This window comes from Pipistrellus hanaki (genome assembly GCF_964339955.1).
Source record: "Pipistrellus hanaki genome assembly, chromosome: 8".
NCBI classification, from domain to species: domain Eukaryota; kingdom Metazoa; phylum Chordata; class Mammalia; order Chiroptera; family Vespertilionidae; genus Pipistrellus; species Pipistrellus hanaki.
The window spans coordinates 82,721,272-82,728,427 of record NC_140510.1 but is presented as its reverse complement, the minus strand read 5'-3'; positions in this window follow the sequence as shown (position 1 = coordinate 82,728,427).

Sequence of the window (7,156 nt, the reverse complement as noted above, 5' to 3'; positions counted from 1 at the left end):
TGCTTGATTTAGGCAAAAACCATTTATTTGTTTTTAACTAAAACACCTGAATAACAGAAAAAGGCCTTGGGCTTTATTAAAATTATGCATTTTTACCTAAATGTTTATACCATATCAGACTAGTACATTTACCTGAAGAGACTTCTAATTATTTGGTCAAAGTATTTGAATTCACTGGATCCTGTAATTGACTAAACAGAAGTATAGAACAATAAATTCAGTGAGTAAAATTATTAGGTAAAAGTTTAAGGAGAAGCAAGATATTAATATAGTCTCAAAAAGCAGACTCTACCTTAACTCAGGGCTCAACATTCATATCTTGATGTATGATACAATGATGGCGTTAAAACTATCTTCCAGAGAGAAACTTCTTGCTCTTTGATCAGGCGTACTATGGTGAAATAAGAGCCTGCTAAACTGTAAGCCTCAGAATGTTTATAAGTCAGGTCTATCATCTTTATTCAACATCGTTATTTATTACTAGTGGCCCAGTGCACGAAATTTGTGCATGGGAGCGGGGGTGGTTCCCCTCAGTCCAGTCTGCACCCTCTCCAATCGGGAACCCCTTGGGGGATTCCCAAAGTTCTGCTGGATTTAAATTTTTATTTGATATTAATTTCTTATGATTAATGCATATTTGCATAAGATCAGGTTATGGGGGCCCTGTTTCAGTCAGGGCTTCCTCAGGGAAGCAGACCTAACAAGAGATCTATATTGAGACATTTATTGCAAGAAATTGGCTTATGCAATTATGGGGGCTGGCCAAGCAAGTCAGAAATCTGTAGCCCAAGACATCCGGAAGGGCAGGTTGTAAGTCTGGGGTTAATGCTGCTACCCCCAGACTGAAACTCTTATCATGCAGGCCTCAGTTCCTCTCTCAAAGAGTTTCATCCATTGAATCAGGCCCACCCCAGATTATCTAAAATAATCTCTTAAACTGATTATGAACTTTAATCACACCTACAAAATATCTTTACAGGAATAGTTAGCTTAGCCTTTTTCTTTTTCTTAAAATAAATGTTTACTATTGAAAGTATTACTTATATTCCCCTTGTTTCCCCCTTATCTCCCTCCCACTTGCTGCCAACATCATCTCCTCCCACCCCAGGCCTTTACCACCCAATTGTCTAAGTCCATGGAGCTTAGCCTTTAAATGAATTATTGGGGACTTAGTCTAGCCAAGTGACACTTGAAAGACCATCACAGGTATCTAAATGTTTGTCCCTAGAATTTCCCAATGTTGCTCATAATCTAATTTTATTTTCTTCATGCCTTTAATCAGAGAGGTTTATTTGCATCTATACCTGATATTTTTTGATATTTAAATGGATTGTTTATTAGCTTACAAAGAAGTCTCAGTATATTCTAAGTATAGGAAAAGCATATTCATACAAATCATACATAATGATATTAATTTTTTTAAAAAAATTATTTTATTGATTTCAGAAAGGAAGGGAGAGGGAGAGAGAGATAAAAACATCAATGATGAAAGAGAATCATTGATTGGCTGCCTCCTGCATGCCCTCCCACTGGGGATCCCACAACCCCAGCACATTCTCTTAACCAAAGTTGAACCTGAGACCCTTCAGTTCACAGGCTGATGCTCTATCCATTGAGCAAACCAGCTAGGGCATGATATTAATTTCTTTAAACTTTTGATTGTTAGCTCAGACTTTATATTTAACCAGAACCTTTGGAAGAGCAACTTTCTCTGAATTTAAAGTAAAACTAAGAAATCTCAATGTATACTTCTCTTTTAGAATGTTATAAACAAGTCATTTACTGCTATTTTTTTCCTTCTGCACTAAAACTATATGTACTTAATACATTTGTGTCCATTTTTCAATAATATGGTGAAAGTATCGTTTCTGTATTAAATCCACTTTCTTTTATCACTTTCTATAATTAAAATAGAATTTGCTTTGCTTCTCTATATCATATTAATAATGTAAAATCAAAGCCTTAAGATATATTAAAAACAAGAAAAATTTAGTTATGAAATATCATGGCTACAGAGAAGTATTACTTTTATAACTTGCAGAATTTAACAATTCTTTTGAGTTTGAGTTACAATAGCAGATATGTAATAATGTTGTCATTTTCATATTAGAACAAGAGGACCTAGACAAGTTTATCAGTTCGCTGATAATTGAACAATTGTACCACAGATGATTACTTGACACTTAATTGTTCATAAGGCGGTCATTCAAATGAAGCAGAATAAGCTCGCTTTAATTTTCAAAGAGTATTATACGCGAAAGCTCCCAAATGTTAAATCTTCAAAAAGAATTCACAGGACCCTGAGAATATATCATGGATCGCAGAGGAGTCTATACTTCCATTCAAACTGTCTCGGGTATGAAAAAATAGAAAGTGATACTATTTCATATGTCCTGATAGGTAATTGAATATCACTTAGAGTTTGAAATAATTTCGGTGGAGATAATCTCATTATCTTCCTTGATTGTCATTGTTCTGGAGGTTCCAAGTGATCAAGCATTATTTTAACCAGTAATAATAGTAATTAACTATAAGGAGTTGGTGAAATTTTTACTCCTTTAGGAGTTGCTGCCAGAGTTTCACATGGAAAGAGAATAGCCCTTATTCTAGTTACATACAAGCTTGGGTATAAATGCATCCCTAGAGTCTGATGCTTTAGAGAAGAAGGCAAAATTACTCAGCAAGAGAAAAGAAGAAGGATTTAGTTGTCCCAGAATGAGAGGAGGAAGAATGGAGTAAAGAGAAGAAGGAGATGGGAAGGGGATAGGAAGAGGTTGAGCTGATGAGATTGAGAGATCACACACTTACAATTAGTGACCCACTAAACTGCAGTAAGGGTAGGACACTCACTAAAAACGTTGTGTACTTTTTTGTTTTTGTCTTCCTGTACACACCCCATGGGTTGAGTTTTTATCTGGGTTGTGTAGAGTGCTAACTCAAGCCACATGCATAGACTTGAGAACTAGGGGACAGAGAAGCCTTAGCTAACATCCAGGTTGTTTACATTTGTTTGATCCTTTAATTTAATCCCTCTCCCCCCACTCCCCCACCCTCCCAAATCTGTGGACTAAGCATAACCACTTTTTAGTCAGAGCATTTGAGCCTTCAATTAAATTCAGCTTAGCTGGGAAGCAGCTGAATGGCCTCTATATCCATCTCCTCCCTAGACTCCCTCTGTTCTTTTCCTCAAAACTCTGTGCTTCTTTGCTAGTCAGAACAAGTCTCCTCTAAATTAGCTCTTGTATTGTTCTCTCCACTTAGCGTCAGTCGGTGTCTTCTCTATTAACGTGATTTGACATTTCTCACATGGTCCCTCATTGGAGGAGTGAAGTTGCTCTATCAAAATGGCATCATGCCAGTGACCTCCTGAAGCTGCCGAATCACAGGGTCACAACTCCATTTCATGGGCTCTTTGTGCTACACAAAATGCTTGTTGTTTGCTCTGGGCAATGAACTTTCATTATTGAAGGAAGGTTGAAGATTTGAGAGTTGGGATGTAGGTGAGAATGGAATTAGGGTTCCCATAAAGAGTCTTATGGTAGGAAAGTTTGTCTAAGCCTCTTGGAGAGTTTCGTGCAAGGTTCTCCTTTATTATTCTTTGTTATAGTCTAAATATATATTTTTATGACCTGTTTTCAAAACAATTCCATGATCCAGAGAGAAAGCTAGAATAGTAGCAGAATGGGGATAATTAACTCCATTGCAGCCATTCAGATTGTTATTTTTAGATTGAGATCCATTTGTTTTGTATTACATGTGAGTGCTTACCCTTAAGAAGACAGTTAATGTGAAAATGTAATAAAAAATTACTGAATATGCAGTTCTTTAATTTAAAATGGTCTTGAATTTGTATGTTTAGAAAAATACTGTGGGTATAGCTATACGTTACAAAAAACTTGGTTCAAAAGATCTGTCCAGTTCTCTGTAGCAAGACTTTAGTGATATGGCCATATGCTCCATTTGTCACATGCTATCATTAAAGCACCAATTAAAATGCATGCCTGGAGGGCCAGATGTTTCATTTTTATCATACACCATTTTCTTCACATTCACAATCCACTTATGCTTATATAATAGCTAAAATTTTGTAAATGTTTCTTTATATACTTATGCATATGCTTTGTATCTATAGTTACATGTTTGTAAAGAAGCATATATGGGCATATATACTGATGTCTATATTCACACATACAAAATGGATATTTTTGAGTATGAACTTGTGAATTAATCTTACCCTATCTAAAAATATATTATCTTGTTCTAAACCATCTGTCGGGTACCAATATACATGGCAATTAGTTGCCCCCTTCATTTCTACTTGATATCTTTGCTTCTCCTTTGTTTCCGAATATTGCTAATGGAGGAGGGTGATGATAGGGAAGTGCCATTAAAGGGAGGCCATATGGAGGGCCATGAAAATAAAGATCTTAATTTCCTGGCCAATCACTGCTTTAATCATCAGACTTTTCAGCTAAAATATTTTATTATTGATTTGAATTGGAATCATTAACCAGTTCCTTTCCCCCAGTCCTATGATTTTAAAGTAATTTAACAATAATAACACATAGAAAGCATGTAGAAAAATTGTGTGTTGCTCAACATTGAGGGGGCAGATAACCGAGTCTTATATTTTTCCTATACTGAAGGTTTGAAATTTCAAAATGCTAGGAATGATCATTTTCTAGCTTATTTATAAGAAAAATATATTTTCCTAACATAGTTTCTTTTCTGTTACATTCAAGGAAATACATGCTGCCACATAAAATATAGAAAACTTTAATATTTGTGATATTCTTTTTGTAAATTTCTCTAGGAGCAGGCTGGTCACCAAAGACTAACACACATGTAGAAATTGGTTATTGTGTTTTCTCAATAAGGAAAAAATGATATTAGATAAAAACAGACTTGACTTTTAAGCTGCTTTAGGTTTTATGGCAGAAAAAAATATAAACTGAGATAAAAACAACACTATTTTAATTTTAATTTTTCCCTCTAAAAGGAGAATTAAAACTTAATTTTTTTCCTTTTTTAATGGATTGGCCAAAAAAATACCAATTATTTCTTATTTCTCATTTCTAATTATAGCAACACATGTACTAAAATTAATTAATTCAACATACTTTACTAGTCTAACCAAGCAAATTATTACTCATCCTGGGAGAGTGGATGAGTAATTCTTTGCAAGATTCTCAATCTCACCCTGAAATTTCCAGACTCGTACAGTCAATAGTAAGATAACCAGATAGTTTATCAAACTAGCTCATCTGACAAGACCTGTTTTTTGTGATGAAGCATTTCGTCCATTCTGTCTGTGCCAGTGTATCATCTGGAAGAGAAAAGTTTAGCTTGGAGTCAGTCTTACTGAAACCCCCTTAAATACAATATGTCTTACTTGGTTTTGTGAATCTTTACCAGTTGTTTCTTGACATAGTTCTTCTGTCCCCATCATTATTGGAGTGTCTCGGTGCTGATAAAGTACCTGAAAATCCTGAATCTGATGCCTCTCTCACACCCACCTACTTCATAGCATCGGCTATCACCATCTTCCATCGAAGGTGGGTCTCAGGTAATGAGGTATTAGCAATTGGTGCCTCATTATCTTAAACCCTGCTGGAGCCCCACCCTTCTCATAAAAGAAGGCTGCTGTTATTTTTACCATGACTTAGCTTTAGTTTCCCAACTTATTGCACATTTCCACCTGGGTTCAATGCATACACTTGCCATGTTTTCTTATCCATGCTTGTTATATGAGGTCCTATTGAAGAACAGGCTTTGCAGACTTGGAGACCAGGGTTCAAATCACTGTTCTGACACTCATTAACTCTGGGAACTAGGGAAACTACTTTACCTATGTTCCCTTATCAATAGAGCATCATCTATATATATAAATGCCTAAGCGACCATCATTACTGAATGGATGACCAAACAGGCTATGTGAGGTGACCAGGAGAGCCGGGGGGTTAATGAGGGATGACCCAATGACTGAACAGCAGGCTGTGTGGGGCAACCAGGCCCACAGAGGAAGGGGGGCAGTTGGGGGCAACCAGGCCGGCAGGGGAAGGCAGTGAGGGGTGATCAGGTAGGAAGGTAGGTGAACAGTTAGGAGCCAGTGATCCCAGATTGTGAGAGGGATGTCTGACTGCCAGTTTAGGCCTGATTCCCAGGATTGGACCTAAACCAGAGCAATTGGACATCCACTGAAGGGTCCTAGATTGGAGCTGACGGGCACCCCCTCCATGCAGGAATTTTGTGCACCGGGCCTCTAGTATATAATAATATGCTAATATTCAAATTGTCCCCATGGGTGGGAGTTTGATCAAGAGTTAGATGTGCACCGACCACCAGGGGGCAACATTAAACATGGTGGGTATCGGTGATGTGGCAGTGGGGGCATTGCCATCTCTGATGGGCCCTGAGAGTGGAACTGGGGCGGGATGGTGGAGCAAGCAGGTAAGTGAGCAGTGCCAGGCCAAGGCATTAGGCAGCCGGGGGAAGGGAGGCCCTGGCAGGCAGCCACTAGGGACCCTATCAGTGCACTAATTTCATGTGCTGGGCCTCTAGTGGATAATAATATTGACCTCACAGGTTTATCATAGAGATTTGATCCTGGGTGTGATGCACATCCAATAGGACCTTAATATAAAAATCAGTTAATCACGGGGGGCGGGGGGAGGGAAGTAGGTTTCACTAATGCTAGGGATGAAAACCAGTTGTGAAGTGAAAAGTAAATTCAAGGCTCTGGTTACCATTAAATATCCTGAACTGTTTCGTTTCCCTATTAACTTAATCCCACATTACTCTTCATTCAAAATACAGGTTTCAGGTCTAAACCTGAATCTCTCATCTTACTAGTGTTTTCATCTCACAGCATCATTTCCATATTGCTCTATCTCTTTAGCTGAGTTGCCAGAACTTCCAATCCAAATCCTCAATCTAGCATCCTCTGTTGTTTATCATTACGGGCTCTAACTCTTCCAACTTTACCTTATACTACCAAACCAACACTTGGATCTAGTCAGGCTAAACTTATCACCATTCTGTAGGGATATAGAATTAATCCCCAACTCTTACTGTTTCATAAGGCATGGTCCTTCTCTTCAGTGGCTCAGAGTGTAGACAGCAAGACAATCTGAATGTCATAGTAGCAAGTAAGAAG